This window comes from Balaenoptera musculus, chromosome 7 (genome assembly GCF_009873245.2).
Source record: "Balaenoptera musculus isolate JJ_BM4_2016_0621 chromosome 7, mBalMus1.pri.v3, whole genome shotgun sequence".
Taxonomy (NCBI): Eukaryota; Metazoa; Chordata; class Mammalia; order Artiodactyla; family Balaenopteridae; genus Balaenoptera; species Balaenoptera musculus.
In genome coordinates this window covers 15,228,637-15,246,081 of record NC_045791.1, presented here as the reverse complement: position 1 = coordinate 15,246,081, position 17,445 = coordinate 15,228,637, and the positions used below count along the sequence as shown (strand labels likewise).

The following is a 17,445-nucleotide window of genomic DNA, read 5'->3' as shown; positions in this document are numbered from 1 at the left end:
TTTATTTATTTATTTTTTATTTATTGTTTTGGCTGTGCTTTGTGGCATGTGGGTCTTAGTTTCCCAACCAGGGATTGAACCCGCACCCCCTGCAGTGGAAGCGTGGAGTCTTAACCACTGGACCTCCAAGGAAGTCCCACACGATAAGTTTATTGAACTTGCATCATCTTGTATAGATATGAGATTAAAGAAATAGAAAAAAATTTTTCCTTGTGATGAGGACCCTTAGAATTTACCCTCTGAACAACTTTAATATACAACATACTGCAGTATCAATTGTATTTATCATGTACGTTACATCCCTAGTGCTTATTTATCTCATAACTGGAAGTTTGTACCTTCTGATATCTTTTTCTATGAGTTTGTTTCTTTGTTTGTTTTTGAAGTCTAATTGACCTGCAACACTGTGTTAATTTCTTTTAAACAACAGAGTGATGTAATATTTCTATATATTTCAAAATAATCACCATGATAAGTTTAGTTATCATCTGTCACCAAAGATGTTACAAAATTATTGACTATATTCCTCACACTGTACATTTTATACTCATGACTCACTTATTTTTCAACTGGAAGTTTGTACCCCCTTAATTCCCCTCACTTATTTCCTCCCTCCACCCCCGCCCCTCTGGCAACCGTTTGTTTCTTCTCTGTATCTATGACTCTGTTTCTGTGTTGTTATGTGTGTTCACTTGTTATGTTTTTTAGTTTCCACATGAAGTGAAATCTTACAGAATTTGTTTTTCTCTGTCTGACCTATTTCATTTAACATAATACCCTCTAGGTCCATATCCATGTTCTCCCAAATGGGAAGATGTCATTAATTTTTATGACTGAATAATATTTCATTGTATGTATATATACCACATCTTCTATATCTGTTCATCTATTGATAGGCACTTAGGTTGCTTCTGTGTCTTGGCTGTCGTAAATAATGCTGCAATGAACATATGAGTGAATATATCTTTTTGAATGAGTGTTTTCATTTTCTCTGATAAATACCCAGGTGTGGAATTGCTGGATTATATGGTAGTTCTGTTTTTAATTTTTTAAGGAATCTCCACGTTGTTTTCCATAGTGGCTGTACCAATATACATTCCCATCAATAGTGCATGAGGGTTTCCTTTTCTCCACATCCTTGCCAACACTTGTTATTTGTTGTCTTGTGAATAATAGCCATTCTCACAGGGGTGAGGTGATATCTTTTTTGTGGTTTTGAGTTGCATTTGCCTGATGATTAGTGATGTTGAGCATCTTTTCATGTGCCTCTTGGCCATCTGTATGTCTTCTTTGGGAAAATGTCTATTCAGATCCTCTGCCCATTTTTAAATCAGGTTGTCTGTTTTTTTGATGTTGACTTGTATGAGTTCTTTGTATATTTTGGCTATTAACCCTTGTCAGACATATCGTTTGCTTTTCCCATTCAGTAGGTGACCTTTTCATTTTGCTGATCATTTCCTTTGCTGTGCAAAAAGCTTTTTAGTTTGATGTAGTCCCATTTGCTCATTTTTGCTTTTGTTTCCCTTACCTGAGGAGACATATCCAAAAAATATCACTAATACTGACGTCAAAGAGTGTACTTTCCTATGTTTTCTCCTAGAAGTTTTATGGTTTCAGGTCTTACATTTAAGTCTTTAATCCATTTTGAATTTATTTTTGTGCATGGTATGAGAAAGTAGTCCAGTTTGACTTTTTTGGATGTAGCTGTCCAGTTTTCCCAACACCATTTATTGAAGAGGCTGTCTTTTCCCCATTGTGTATTCTTGCCTCCTTTGTTGTAGGTTAATTGCCCATACAAGTGTGGGTTCATGTCTAGGTATTAAATTTTCTTAAATTTTCATTACATTTTGTTATTTTATTATATTTTATAGAGATTTTATTAAATTATTCAATAAAAGTCTTAAATTTTTAACAAACATTTTGATAAGCAGTGTAGGGCAATATTATGCCTGTTTTAAATATGATGGAAACCAACCATAGAAACTTAGAGTAACTTGCCCAGGGTTAGACCGCTGGTAAAGAATAGATTTCTCATACCAAACAGGGACCTGCCTCAGAGCCCATGCTTTAACCAGTGTGCTACAGAACACTATTAACCACTACTCTGTTTCCTGGAGTCTAGCTGTGTGGGTATACAGGAGTCTTTTAATCACTTTTCTATTTTAATTATTTGTTCATTTATGTATTTATTTATTAGTTGGTAATTTGTGTATATGTAGGTATATATTTTTTCTACTTGGGATTCATTGGATAGTTGTATGTGGGTTTTATGATAGCCATATCTAGTTTGGAGAATATCAGGGTCAGGTGAATTCTGTGTTTTTGTTTTTGTTTTTTGAAATCCATTGGTTTTTAAGCACTAGGAATCAAAAACTAATATAAATAACTATTAAGTTGTTTTTATCTGACTCTTCTGTTTTGGCTTGTTATACTAAGGGAATCATCCTTTATTAGTCGTTTGAACTTTTAGATCTTAGGTTTGAATGTAACAAATACTCGAGAGAAACTTTTTGTCCACACAGAGCCATGTAACTCTATATTTTAATATCATACTAACTTCCCAAAAGTATTTGAGAGGAAATTTGTGATTCGTTTAGGTTTTGACATTTTTTGGTTCTGGCGTTTGTTCTTTTCACCTTTTGTGTCCATACCCTCTTTTTATTCTTTATCTTTGTTCATAGCACTGTGTACATTTAAATTTGTATTTAGACTGAAAGATGATTTAAAGAAGATAGTCTTTGTGTCATGATTTCCTTTCCATTCATTTTCTTCATGAGATGTTTTAAAATATCTGGATTTTACAAGACATAGTTTATAGGCTGTAGATCTGTTTGAATATATGTCAAATAGCATACGAAACTCTCTGCTTGACACTTTTGAGATCAAACACTGTCCTAACACCCACAGTGGTTTAAAAGAAGGCAGGTGTCTGGCCTCCAGCATAGCTGACCTTTAATCAACAGGAAGTATATAAAATGTCTCTAGAGTGGAATGATGGTATTCCAAACTTAGATTATACAGAAATGACACCAACTCTGGGTCCCCTCACTATTTCTGTGCATCAGTTATTACATCCAAGAAGCAGAGTATTTTCTGTTTCCCTCTAGTTCATCTAGTTTGAAGCAAGAAAATTTAAGAGTGCAGCAAAACAAACTGCCTTTTTCAGCTGAACTCTATCTTCTCTGACAGATGGTTTGGTTGGGTGTCTTTTCCATCCAGAGAAGTGCTGTATTTGAAGAATGAAAGCATTGAGAGAGATCATTTGTTTTATAGAAGCAGAGTTTCAAATAACCATTACTACTGCCAATCTCGGCTGTTAATTCTTGGTTTTTCACATAGGTGTACAAGAAGCCCTGGGGTGAGATTAAACTTTCAGGAAATGTGTTTTTTTTTCCCAAAGTCATTAAGCACCTAGCATTTAATCTTTTCTATATGCAGATTAAAAATGAAGGTTGATTAACAACAAAGGAAGATTCATTCAGAAAAAAAACTGCAGCATATTTGTTGGTTTCTTTGGTGCCAGTGACTAATTTATTATGCAGAAGAATAAGACTTTGTAAGAATATTATTTCCCCAAGCAGGTATAGCCCTTGTGAAGGTTATGGAGTATCTGTTTACTCTGCTAACCTAATTCTCTGCCCATTTCTCTTGTCAATGCTTTTTTCCATTCTGGCATAGAACAATCCACTTAAGACTATCCTGCTGAATATGCTTCAGGCGCTAGACCCTTCCTAATCTTGTTCTCATGTATCATGACTTGATCATTCCTTATACTTGTCTACTTGAGTCATTCCACATAATGGGAACTTGCCTTTTATAACAATTTAAACTAAGATGCTATTGACTGACTTGCTGAATATATTTGCATTTTCCGAATGACTACAAAGCTTTATCCCAAAGAAAAATAACCCAAATAGAGGGGAAGCAAACGTGCTTGTCATTCATTAAGAAGGGGAGAAGCAGAAAATTAATATTTGGAAACAAGAGAGGCTTGTTTGTTCCTCAGTTCATAGCACTTACCTAGTCCTATTTTAGGTAATCCTATGAGTGCTATTAAGAACGTAAATGGGAACTCAGCCCACTATATAATCTAAAAGATTAAAAAAGCCCACTTACTTTGAAACCATATCGAATTTATCTCCACCTGAACACACCTCACAGTTCTCAGAATACGGAGCCATTTTGGTGGCCACTTTGGAGAAAGTTCAGATTTTTCACATCACTTTTTTTTTTTAAACTATGTTCAGTCTCATATATTAAATGAAAAAATTGAAACTGGTAATATAATATCATGTCTTACATATCAGATTGATCCAAATGAAAAATTTGACAATATACGATGTTGTTAAGATATGGGGAAACATGAGTTATTAAGAGGTATACAAATTTATAGAAATTTTAGAAAGCAATTCAGCAGTATGTATCAAATTTAAAATAGGCATACTCTTTGAGACAACATTCACATTTAATACTATTCTACAAAAATTCTAGTACAGATGAACAAAAGAACAAAATATTTATTGTTTGTAATAATAAAATATTAAATATATTCATCCCACTAGTAATAATTAAATCATATATATTTGAGTTATTAAAAAATAAGGGAACCAATACGTACAAACAGGATAAGATTCACATCACTTTTAAACTAATTCAGTCTTACACAAGGATCTACTAGTTGTGTGTATGTGTAAACAGCAGAGGAGGTGAGTCCAAGAAAAGGAATCAAGAATGATTCCCTTGTAAGTAGACTATTTCTTTTGAAGAGCCCATGTTGTCCTTGAGGTGTATGGAGATCTTATTTTTTAATAGCTCCCCCTCTGCTCTGGACCCAGTTCCAGCCTTGCCTCCCCACCGTGAAGCAGCAAGAGGAGAGTGACGCCTTGTTCAGGAGCAATATTTCTGTGTGTTCAGAATTGCTACCCCATTAGGAAATCTTGAGGTTAAAAATCCTTATTTAAAGAGGGAAAATACTGGGAAATTATAGACAGTGAATGTCTTTCACTTCCTCACGTTAGCGTCTTTTTTTAAAATGCGGTGCTCTTATGTCTTGGGATGTCCTGTCTTACGAAGGATTCTAAGTTTTATGTTAAATTAGTGCTTGTGCTTTCTCAAAATGCTAATCACCAAGATTATTTTACATTTGATCAAAACTCAGCCGCAGAGTCATAATTCATTTCCATTATTTAATTAATTACAAATTCAAGAAATAAGCGCTGCTGATTTGAAAGTCAAGAAGTTTGCTATGACCTAGCAACTTAAAGCACAACCTCCTCTGGTTTATCACTAAATGAAAAATACCTGTTAATTAAGAATGGGAAAATTGTGGTTTGGTGGAATTGAACTTATCTCAGTTTCCTGACTAAATGCCCTTGGAATTTTAAACTCATCTAATTCAGCTTCTTAAGGATGTTTTTTTAATTGCATAGCTTTGGTTTAAATACTTCCAGTGGACCTGTTTCCCTCTACTTATTTCCGGGAAAGTCTCTACATCTGAAAGTTGTATTTATTTGAGAGATTATTTTAAGTCTAAATTGGATTCCTTATAATTTTACTTGCTTCTCAGAGCAATATTTTTTTTAATGTTAGAATAGCACTCTCTAATAGTGCTTTCTGTGATGATGAAGTGTTCTATATATGTCCAATATGACTATGTGGCTATAGCCCTTGAAATGTGGCTAATATGATGGAAAAACTGAATTTTTAATCAAATTTTAACTAAATTAAATTAAAATACCCACCCATGGCTAGTGGCTGCAGTACTGGATATCTAGAAATATTGCTGTTATTGGGGCAGAGAGAAGAAAATAATCTCTTATATACTGCCTCACAGGTAATACACCACTCACACAATTTTCTTTCACAAACGTTTGAGAAAAGAACTTTTGGTGTTAATGCTATTTTTGCATAGAAATGAAGTCATAAGGAAAATGCAATATATGGTCAACTCAAGTTTAGAAAATAGCTCTACATGATAATCAATCAAGGGAGAGATGGGTAGGGAAGGCATAGAAGGGGGGATAGAAAGGGCAGTAGGACAACCAAACAGTGGCAATAATTCAACTGCATTGTCCAAGTTCATGTTTCCTGCAAGAATGGATGGGTCTTCAGTACAAGAAATAGGGTTAGCTTGCAGTCTATTGTTTTGTTTTGTTTTGTTTTTCCTAAGTAATATGGTTTACTGAATATTTCAAGCCCACTCTGGAGAACTACTGCTCAGAAAAAAAAGATTCTTTCAAAATATTACTGCTCATTGACAATGCACCTTGTTTCCCAACAGCTCTTATGGAGATGTATGAGTTTAAAGTTGTTTTTATGCCCTAACACAACACCCATTCTGCAACCCATGGATCAAGGAGTAATTTCAACTTTCAAGTCTTATTATTGAAGAAATACACTTTCATAAGGCTATAGCTGCCATAGATAGTGATTTCTCTGATGGATCTAGGCAAAGTCAATTGAAAGCCTTCTGGAAAGGATTAACCATTCTAGATGCCTTTAAGAACATTTATAATTCATGGAAAGAGGTCCAACTATCAACACGAACAGGAGTTGGGGGGCAGTTGAGTCCAATGCTCACAGATGACTTTGAGGGTTTCAAGACTTCAGTTGAGGAAGTGGTGGAGCAGATGTGGTGGAAATAGAAAAAGAACTAGAATGAGAAGTGAAGTCCATTGCCAGGGTCTGGGGCGGTGGGGTAATCAGAAATTATTTTTTAATGGGCATAGATTTTCAGTGTTGCAAGATGAAGCATCTGTTGGAAATGGATAGTGGTGATAGTTTCTCACAGCAATATGAATGTGTTTAATACCAATGAATTCTACATTTAAAAATGGTTAAAGGTAATAAATTTTATGTTATGTATATTTTAGCACAATTAAAAAGTTGAAAAACAATACATTCTAAATAAAAACATTAACAGATAAACAAAAGAAGTGACGTCTGAAGATGTGACTGAATTGCCGTAATCTCATGGTAAAATTTTAACGGATGGGGAGTTGCTTCTTACGGATGAGCAAAGAAAGTAGTTTCTTGAGGTGGAATCCATTCCTGGTGAAGATTCTGTGAAGACAGTTGAAATGACAACAAAGGATTTAGAATATTACATCAACTTACTTGATAAAGCAGCATCGAGATTTGAGAGGATTGACTCCAGTCTTAAAGAAGTTCTACCATGGGTAAAATGCTATCAAATAGCACTGCATTCGACAGAAAAATTGTTCAGGAAAGGAAGAGTCAGTGACGTGGCAAACTCCATTGTTGTCTTATTTTAAATAGAAATTGCTGCAGCGACCCTACCTTCAGCAATCACCACCCTGATCAGTCAGCAACCATCCACATCGAGGCAAGACCCTCCACCAGCACAAAGATTCCAACTTGCTGAAGCTCAAATGATGGTTAGCATTTTTTAGCAGTAAAGTATTTTTTAAATTGAGGTATGTACATTTTTTCTGACATAGTGCTAGCACTCTTAATAGACTACGGTATAGTGTAAACATAACTTTCATATGCACTGGGAAACCAAAAAAATTGTGTGACTCACTTTACTGCAATATTCACTTCGTTATGGTGGTCTGGAACCAAACCCACAATATCTCCAAGGTATTCCTGGGTTTTCATATAGCATATCTTCCTCCTACTAGTGTTCATGTGTCTTTGTTTCTTACCAAGATGCCAATGTCTGGTGGCCAGGAAAGGAAGTAGAAATAGATCCTGAAGGAGAGAACGCTAGGCGTTAATAGAAAGTGGTAGGCCACTTCTGCAGGCCCAGATGACTCAGGGGTATTGGGATTTCAAGGTTTTCTAGTGCACTGACCCAGATGTCCCATCTGAAGCCTTAGGACCCCACTCCTTCTCCACCAGCTTTCTGACCTTTGTGCAGAAGTCTTGCTAAGCCTGGGAATTCAACCATCCCTAGAGCACTGTATGCTACCCTTGTAGTTAAATACCGGGCTCAATCCGCACCTTTTCTACTCTCCAGCTTCAGGAGAGTCTTTTTAAATGCTACCGTGTACGTGCTCTAACTTTTCACGCTTTGTTTTAAATTGATGATTAATCATCTCTGTCTTTCATTGCCCTTCTCAGCTTCTTAACTCCACTCAGCAACAGCCTTCCAATTTCATTGTCCTTTTAACTACCAGTTCCTCTGAACCTCTCAAGTGCCTGAGGATACTGAGCCCACCAGGGCATTTCCTTATATCCATATCCCATCTCAGTTCACCACTAGTGAAAGCTTTAATATTTGTACTACTACTGCATGCCAGCGCTCCCCGGGCTCCATCAGTGACTGGCGATGGGTTCTCATTGCCAGTCAACCAATATGTGATCCAGCTCCCAAGTCCCATTTTAGAATCCGCCTCCTTAGACAAATCTTCACACCAATTCTCTTAGTTCACGTTCCCTGGGAAACAAACTCTCAGAGAAGGAGATTTGCGCACAGGAAATGCATGCTCTCAGGAACAGCACCTGTGAGGAAATAAGAATTAGACAGAGGGAGATGCTGAACTGTAGTACAGCACAACAGAGACCGCAAGCAATGCCAAGCGGTACTCTGAAGCTGGGATGGCCCTTCACAGGCCATCTTCCAGTATGGGACAAGGTAGGCAGGCTTTTGTACTTCCACAAGGAGCAGTCATTCAATATGGGCTATTTCCAGGGAGGAAGCATGAACAGTGCACAGACAGGAGTTCAGCTGTTAGGTTGTTAGCAGGCAACCTGGAAACTGGTGAAATGAATGCCTCGTTTTTTTTTTTAAGTTTTTAATTTTTGGCTGCGTTGGGTCTTCATTGCTGTGCGTGGTCTTTCTCTAGTTGTGGCAAGCGGGGGCTACTCCTTGTTGTGGTGTGCAGGTTTCTCGTTGTGGTGGCTTCTCTTGCTGTGGAGCATGGGCTCTAGGCATGTGGACTCCAGTAGTTGTGGCACGCGGGCTCTAGAGTGCAGGCACAGTAGTTGTGGCGCACGGGCTTAAGTTGCTCCACAAAATGTGGGAACTTCCCGGACCAGGGCTCGAACCCGTGTCCCCTGTGCCACAAGGAGAGCACAATGCCAGTTTTTTTTTGACATCTTTATTGGAGTATAATTGCTTTACAATGGTGTGTTAGTTTCTGCTTTATAACAAAGTGAATCAGCTCTACATATACATATATCCCTGTACCTCCTCCCTCTTGCGTCTCCCTCCCATCCTCCCTATCCCACCCTTCTAGGTGGTCACAGAGCACAGAGCTGATCTCCCTGTGCTTTGAGGCTGCTTCCCACTAGCTATCTATTTTACACTTGGTAGTGTATATATGTCCATGCCACTCTCTCACTTCGTCCCAGCTTACCCTTCCCACTCCCCGTGTGCTCAAGTCCATTCTCTACGTCTGCGTCTTATTCCTGTCCTGCCCCTAACTTCTTCAGAACCATTTTTTTTTTAGATTCCATATATATGTATTAGCATACGGTATTTGTTTTTCTCTTTCTGACTTACTTCACTCTGTATGACAGACTCTAGGTCCATGCACCTCACTACAAAAAACTCAGTTTCATTTCATTATATGCCCGAGTAATATTCTATTGTACATATGTGCCACATCTTCTTTATCCATTCATCTGTAGGTGGACACTTAGGTTGCTTCCACGTCCTGACTATTGTAAACAGAGCTTCAGTGAACATTGTGGTACATGACTCTTTTTGAATTATGGTTTTCTCAGGGTATATGCCCAGTAGTGGGATTGCTGGGTCGTATGGTAGTTCTATCTTTAGTTTTTTAAGGAACCTCCATACTGTTCTCCATAGTGGCTATATCAATTTACATTCCCACCAGCAGTGCAAGAGGGTTCCCTTTTCTCCACACCCTCTCCAGCATTTATTGTTTGTAGATTTTTTGATGATGGCCATTCTGATGGGTGTGAGGTGATACCTCATTGTAGTTTTGATTTACATTTCTCTAATGATTAGTGATGTTGAGCATCCTTTCATGTGTTTGTTGGCAATCTGTATATCTTCTTTGGAGAAATGTCTATTTAGATCTTCTGCCCATTTTTGGATTGGGTTGTTTGTTCTTTTGATATTGAGCTGCATGAACTGCTTGTAAATGTTGGAGATTAATGCTTTGTTAGTTGCTTCATTTGCAAACATTTTCTCCCATTCTGAGGGTTGTCTTTTCATCTTGTTTATGGTTTCCTTTGCTAGGCAAAAGCATTTAAGTTTCAATAGGTCCCATTTGTTTATTTTTGTTTTTATTTCCATTTCTCTAGGAGGTGGGTCAAAAAGGATCTTGCTGTGATTTATGTCATAGAGTGTCCTGCCTATGTTTTCCTCTAAGAGTTTTATAGTGTTTGGCCTTACATTTAGGTCTTTAATCAATTTTGAGTTTATTTTTGTGTATGGTGTTAGAGAGTGTTCCAGTTTCATTCTTTTACAGGTAGCTGTCCAGTTTCCCCAACACCATTTATTGAAGAGGCTGCCTTTTCTCCAATGTATATTCTTGCCTCCTTTATCAAAGGTAGGGTGACCATATGTGCGTGGGTTTATCTCTGGGCTTTCTATCCTGTTCCATTGATCTATATTTCTGTGTATGTGCCAGTACCATACTGTCTTGAATACTGTAGCTTTGTAATATAGTCTGAAGTCTGGGAACCTGATTCCTCCACCTCCGTTTTTCTTTCTCAAGATTGCTTTGGCTATTCGGGGTCTTTTGTGTTTACATACTAATTGTGAAATTTTTTGTTCTAGTTCTGTGAAAAATGTCATTGGTAATTTGATAGGGATTGCATTGAATCTGTAGATTGCTTTGGGTAGTATAGTCATTTTCACAATGTTGATTCTTCCACTCCAAGAACATGGTATATCTCTCCATCTGTTTGTATCATCTTTAATTTCTTTCATCAGTGTCTTATAGTTTCCTGCATACAGGTGTTTTGTCGCCTTAGGTAGGTTTATTCCTAGGTATTTCATTCTTTTTGTTGCAGTGGTAAATGGGAGTGTTTCCTTAATTTCTCTTTCAGATGTTTCATCATTAGTGTATAGGAATGCAAGAGATTTCTGTGCATTAATTTTGTATCCTGCTACTTTACCAAATTCATTGATTAGTTCTAGTAGTTTTCTGGTAGCATCTTTAGGATTCTCTGTGTATAGTATCATGTCATCTGCAAACAGTGACAGCTTTACTTCTTCTTTTCTGATTTGGATTCCTTTTATTTCTTTTTCTTCTCTGATTGCTGTGGCTAAAACTTCCAAAACTACGTTGAATAATAGTGGTGAGAGAGGACAACCTTGTCTTGTTCCTGATCTTAGTGGAAATGGTTTCAGTTTTTCACCAATGAGAACGATGTTGGCTGTGGGTTTGGTATAAATGGCCTTTATTATGTTGAGGTACATAATAAAGGCCATATATGCCTTTATGCCTTAAAGGCCATATATACCCAGAAAGGTCCACTTTCTGGGGAGTTTTTATCATAAATAGGTGTTGAATTTTGTTGAAAGCTTTTTCTGCATCTATTGAGATGATCATATGGTTTTCCTCCTGCAGTTTGTTAATATGGTTTCTCACATTGATTGATTTGCGTATGTTGAAGAATCCTTGCTTTCCTAGGATAAACCCCACTTGATCATGGTGTATGATCCTTTTAATATGCTGTTGGATTCTTTTTGCTAGGATTTTGTTGAGGATTTTTGCAGCAATGTTCATCAGTGATATTGGCCTGTAGTTTTCTTCCTTTGTGACATCTTTGTCTGGTTTTGGTATCAGGCTGATGGTGGCCTCATAGAATGAGTTTGGGAATGTTCCTCCCTCTGCTATATTTTGGAAGAGTTTGAGAATGATAGGTGTTAACTTTTCTTTAAATGTTTGGTAGAATTCACCTGTGAAGCCATCTGGTCCTGGGCTTCTGTTTGTTGGAAGATTTTTAATCACAGTCTCAATTTCAGTGCTTGTGATTGGTCTGTGTATATTTTCTATTTCTTCCTGGTTCAGTCTCAGAAGGTTGTGCTTTTCTAAGAATTTGTCCATTTCTTCCAGGTTGTCCATTTTATTGGCATATAGTTGCTTGTAGTAGTCTCTCATGATCCTTTGTATTTTTGCAGTGTCAGTTGTCACTTCTCCTTTTTAATTTCTAATTCTATTGACTTGAGTCTTCTCCCTTTTCTTCTTGATGAGGCTGGCTAATGGTTTATCAATTTTGTTTATCTTCTCAAAGAACCATCTTTTAGTTTTATTGATCTTTGCTATTGTTTCCTGCATTTGTTTTTCATTTCTTTCTGATCTGATCTTTCTGATTTCTTTCCTTCTGCTAACTTGAAGAGTTTTTTTTTCTTCTTTCTCTAATTGCTTTAGGTGTAAGGTTAGGTTGTTTATTTGAGATGTTTCTTGTTTCTTGAGGTAGGATTGTATTGCTTTAAACTTCCCTCTTAGAACTGCTTTTGCTGCATCTAATAGGTTTTGGGCTGTGTTTTCATTGTCATTTGTTTCTAGGTAGTTTTTGATTTCCTCTTCGATTTCTTCAGTGATCTCTTGGTTATTTAGTAGTGTATTGTTTAGCCTCCATGTGTTTGTATTTTTTACAGATTTTTCCCTGTAATTGATATCTAGTCTCATAGCGTTGTGGTCGGAAAAGGTAGTTGATATGATTTCAATTTTCTTAAATTTACCAAGGCTTGATTTGTGACCCAAGATATGATCTATCCTGGAGAATGTTCCATGAGCACTTGAGAAGAAAGTGTATTCTGTTGTTTTTGGATGGAATGCCCTATAAATATCAATTAAGTCCATATTGTTTAATGTATCATTTAAAGCTTGTGTTTCCTTATTTATTTTCTTTTTGGATGATCTGTCCATTGTTGAAAGTGAGGTGTTAAAGTCCCCTACTATGATTGTGCTACTGTTGATTTCCCCTTTTATGGCTGTTAGCATTTGCCTTATGTATCGAGGTGCTCCTATGTTGGATGCATAAATATTTACAATTGTTATATCTTCTTCTTGGATTGATCCCTTGATCATTATGTAGTGTCCTTCTTTGCCTCTTGTAATAGTCTTTACTTAAGTCTATTTTTTCTGATATGAGCATTGCTACTCTAGCTTTCTTTTGATTTCCATTTGCATGGAATATCTTTTTCCATCCCCCCACTTTCAGTCTGTATGTGTCCCTAGGTCTGAAGTGGGTCTCTTGTAGACAGCAATATATGGGTCTTGTTTTTGTATACATTCAGCCAGTCTCTGTCTTTTGGTTGGAGCATTTAATCCATTTACATTTCAGGTAGTTATCGATAAGTATGTTCCTAATACCATTATCTTAATTTTTTTGGATTTGTTTTTGTAGGTCTTTTTTTTGTCTTGTGTTTCCTGCTTAGACAAGTTCCTTTATCATTTGTTGTAAAGCTGGTTTAGTGGTGCTAAATTCTCTTAGCTTTTGCTTGTCTGCAAAGGTTTTAATTTCTCCGTGGAATCTGAATGAGATCCTTTCTGGGTAGAGTAATCTTGGTTGTAGGTTTTTCCCTTTCATCACTTTAAATATGTCTTGCCACTCCCTTCTGGCTTGCAGAGTTTCTGCTGAAATATTAGCTGTTAATCTTATGGGGATTCCCTTGTATGTTATTGGGTTTTTTTTCCCTTGCTGCTTTTAATATTTTTTCTTTGTATTTAATTTTTGATACTTTGATTAATATGTGTCTTGGCGTGTTTCTCCTTGGATTTATCCTGTATGGGACTCTCTGTGCTTCCTGGACCTGATTGACTATTTCCTTTCCCATACTAAGGAAGTTTTCAACTATAATCCTTCAAATATTTTCTCAGTCCCTTTCTTTTTCTCTTTTTCTTGGACTCCAATAATTCGAATGTTGACGTGTTTAATGTTGTCCCAGAGGTCTCTGAGACTGTCCTCAATTTTTTTCATTCTTTTTTCTCTATTCTGCTCTGCGGTAGTTATTTCCTCTATTTTATCTTCCAGGTCACTTCCAGGTCTGCCTCAGTTATTCTGCTATTAATTCCTTCTAGAGAATTTTAATTTCATTTATTGTGTTGTTCATCATTTTTTGTTTGCTCTTTAGTTCTTCTAGGTCCTTGTTAAACTCTTCTTGTATTTTCTCCATTCTATTTCCAAGATTTTGGTTCATCTTTATTACCATTACTCTGAATTCTTTTTCAGGTAGACTGCCTGTTTCCTCTTCATTTGTTTGGTCTGGTGGGTTTTTAACCTTGCTCCTTCATCTGCTGTGTGTTTCTCTGTCTTCTCATTTTGCTTAACTTACTGTGTTTGAGGCCTCCTTTTATCAGGTGTAGGTTCGTAGTTCCTGTTGTTTTTGGTGTCTGCCCCCAGTAGCTGAGGTTGGGTCAGTGGGTTATGTAGGTTTCCTGGTGGAGGGGACTGGTGCCTGTGTTCTGGCTGGATCTTGTCTTTCTGGTGGGCAGGACTGCATCCAGTGGTGTGTTTTGGGGTTTCTGTGACCTTATTATGATTTTAGGCAGTCTCTCTGCTAATGGGTGGGGTTGTGTTCCTTTCTTGCTAGTTTTTTGGCATAGGGTGTCCAGCACTGTAGCCTGCTGGTCGTTAAGTGCTGCTGGGTCTTCGCATTGAGATGGAGATCTCTGGGAGAGCTTTTGCCTTTTGATATTACGTGCAGGTGGGAGGTCTCTGGTGGACCAATGTCCTGAACTCTGCTCTCCCACCTCACAGGCAGAGGCCTGTCACCCAGCTGGAGCATGAAGACCTTGTCAGCCACACGGCTCCAGAGCAAAGGGAGAAAAAAAGAAAGAAGGAAAGAAACAAGATATATAATAAAGTTATTAAAATAAAAAAGTTATTAAAAATAAAAAAAGATTAAAAAGTAATAAAAAAAGGAAAAATAAGAAAGGAAAGAAAGAAGAGAACAACCAAACCAAAAAACAAATCCACCAACGATAATAAATGCTAAATACTGTACTAAAAACAAAGAAACAAAGTAAAAAATGGACAGACAGAACCCTAGGACAAATGGTAAAAACAAAGCTATACAGAGGAAATCACACAAAGAAGCATACACATACACACTCACAAAAAGGAAAAATATATATATATCTATGTATTGAAAAAAAAAAGGAAGAGAACAACCAAATCAATAAACAAATCTACCAATGATAACAAACTGTAAATACTAAATTAAGATAAACATAAAACCGGAAACAAATTAGATGCCGAAAGCAAACCCCAAGTCTACGGTTGCTCCCAAAGTCCACCGCCTCAATTTTGGGATGATTCGTTGTCTATTCAGGTATTCCACAGATGCAGGTAAATCAAGTTGATTGTGGAGATTTAATCCGCTGCCCCTGAGGCTGCTGGGAGAGATTTCCCTTTCTCTTCTTTGTTCGCACAGCTCCTGGGGTTCAGCTTTGGGTTTGGCCCCGCCTCTGCGTTTAGGTCACCTGAGGGCGTCTGTTCTTCGCTCAGACAGGACGGGGTTAAAGGAGCAGCTACTTCGGGGGCTCTGGCTCGCTCAGGCCGGGGGGAGGGAGGGGTACGGATGTGGGGCAAGCCTGCGGTGGCAGAGGCCGGCGTGACGTTGCACCAGCCTGAGGCGCCATGCGTTCTCCCGGGGAAGTTGTCCCTGGATCACGGGACCCTGGCCATGGCGGGCTGCACAGGCTCCCAGGAGGGGCGGTGTGGAGAGTGACCTGTGCTCGCACACAGGCTTCTTGGTGGCAGCAGTAGCAGCCTTAGCACTTCATGCCCGTCTCTGGGGTCTGCGCTGATAGCCGCGGCTCGCGCCCGTCACTGGAGCTCGTTTAGGCGGCACTCTGAATCCCGTCTCCTCACGCACCCGGAAACAATGGTCTCTTGCCTCTTAGGCAGGGCCAGACTTTTTCCCGGACTTCCTCCCGGCTAGCCGTGGCGCACTAGCCCCCCTCAGGCTGTGTTCACGCCGCCAACCCCAGTCCTCTCCCTGCGAGCCGACTGAAGCCCGAGCCTCAGCTCCCAGCCGCGCCCGCCCCGGCGGGGGAGCAGACAAACCTCTTGGGCTGGTGAGTGCTGCCCGGCACCGATCCTCTGTGTGGGAATCTCTCTGCTTTGCCCTCCACACCCCTGTTGCTGCGCTCTCCTCCGTGGCTCCGAAGCTTCCCCCCTCCGCCACCCACAGTCTCCCCCCTCCACCACCCACAGTCTCCGCCCGCGAAGGTGCTTCCGAGTGTGTGGAAACCTTTCCTCCTTCACAGCTCCCTCCCACTGGTGCAGGTCCCATCCCTATTCTTTTGTTTCTGTTTTTTCTTTCTTCTTTTGCCCTACCCAGGTATGTGGGGAGTTTCTTACCTTTTGGGAAGTCTGAGGTCTTCTGCCAGCGTTCAGTAGGTGTTCTGTAGGAGTTGTTCCACATGTAGATGTATTTCTGATGTATTTGTGGGGAGGAAGGTGATCTCCATGTTTTACTCCTCTGCCATCTTGAAGGTCTCCTCTGAATGCCTCAGTTTTGAAGGAGGGATCTGAGCAGACAGTACAGCACCCTGGAGGACATCCAAACTCCTTGAAATGCTCCAGGCACAGAGTCATAGGTATAAGTACTTAATTGTCAAGAGCAAAGCTGCAAGCTGGGCAGGCCTGCCTCTGAGTTGGGATCCAGATACCAAATCTTGTTTACCCCAAGTTGTTGAAGTTTTTTTCAATTTTATCACATTGCCTGCTGGTCTTGGAGCGTCTCCTAGAGAGTTGAGGGGGCGGGGGTGACTGTTGCAGTCTATTCTTAAGGTTTTTTTTTTCTATTTATCCTTATTTTTTTCCCAAAGTTGTTTCCAGTGTGTATAAATCTTAGGCATTTCTCAAATCTTTACTGAAGGGTCAACTCTGTTATTCAGGTGAAGAGACAGAGGGTCATGCACATATATGCTTGTCTTTTATCCTTTGTATGATTGTTCTCCATTCTTAATTCCAGGGTGAACAGATTAGAGAGGATTATGCGAAGTTGCATCACATTGGGCAGAGCTGAAATGATCAGTGCTAAGGGTGGTAACCTTCCAAATTATTACAATATTTTACTTTCAGACTCATCCAACTAGTGTAGTCATTTACCTGCTCTGGAAAAATAAAAAAAGACAAACACACACATACACATGCGTGCACACACACACACACACACACACCACCACCACCGTGAAGTTGGCACTTTATCTTTGTTGGCCTCTTATTTCTCTTTTTGAATGTCTCTGTGACTTACCTCAATCTCCCTGTCCAATCACAGTATTCTTTATATCATACAGTATATTTTCTTATGTTCATCTCTTGTTAAATTTTCCCCTCCTCCCTGTCCAATCAAAACTCTTTCCCTGCCTATAGAAGTTTACCTAATTATCATACTAAAGCAATTCATACTCAGTTGTGAAGCAGTTATCTAGGCTAGGAATAAATATAGAGAAAGTCTGTTATTCAAATGAATCTAAGTGATGGAATCCTGCAGGGGTGGGTGACTGAGCAGAAAAGATTTCCCTTGCCTACTCTGAGTTG

General features: G+C 38.7%; 1 protein-coding gene across 1 annotated transcript in view; it reads left to right on the top strand.

The window, feature by feature from the left end:
* DPP10 (dipeptidyl peptidase like 10) overlaps nt 1-17,445 on the top strand; it is a 674,557-nt gene that overhangs the window by 32,067 nt on the left and 625,045 nt on the right.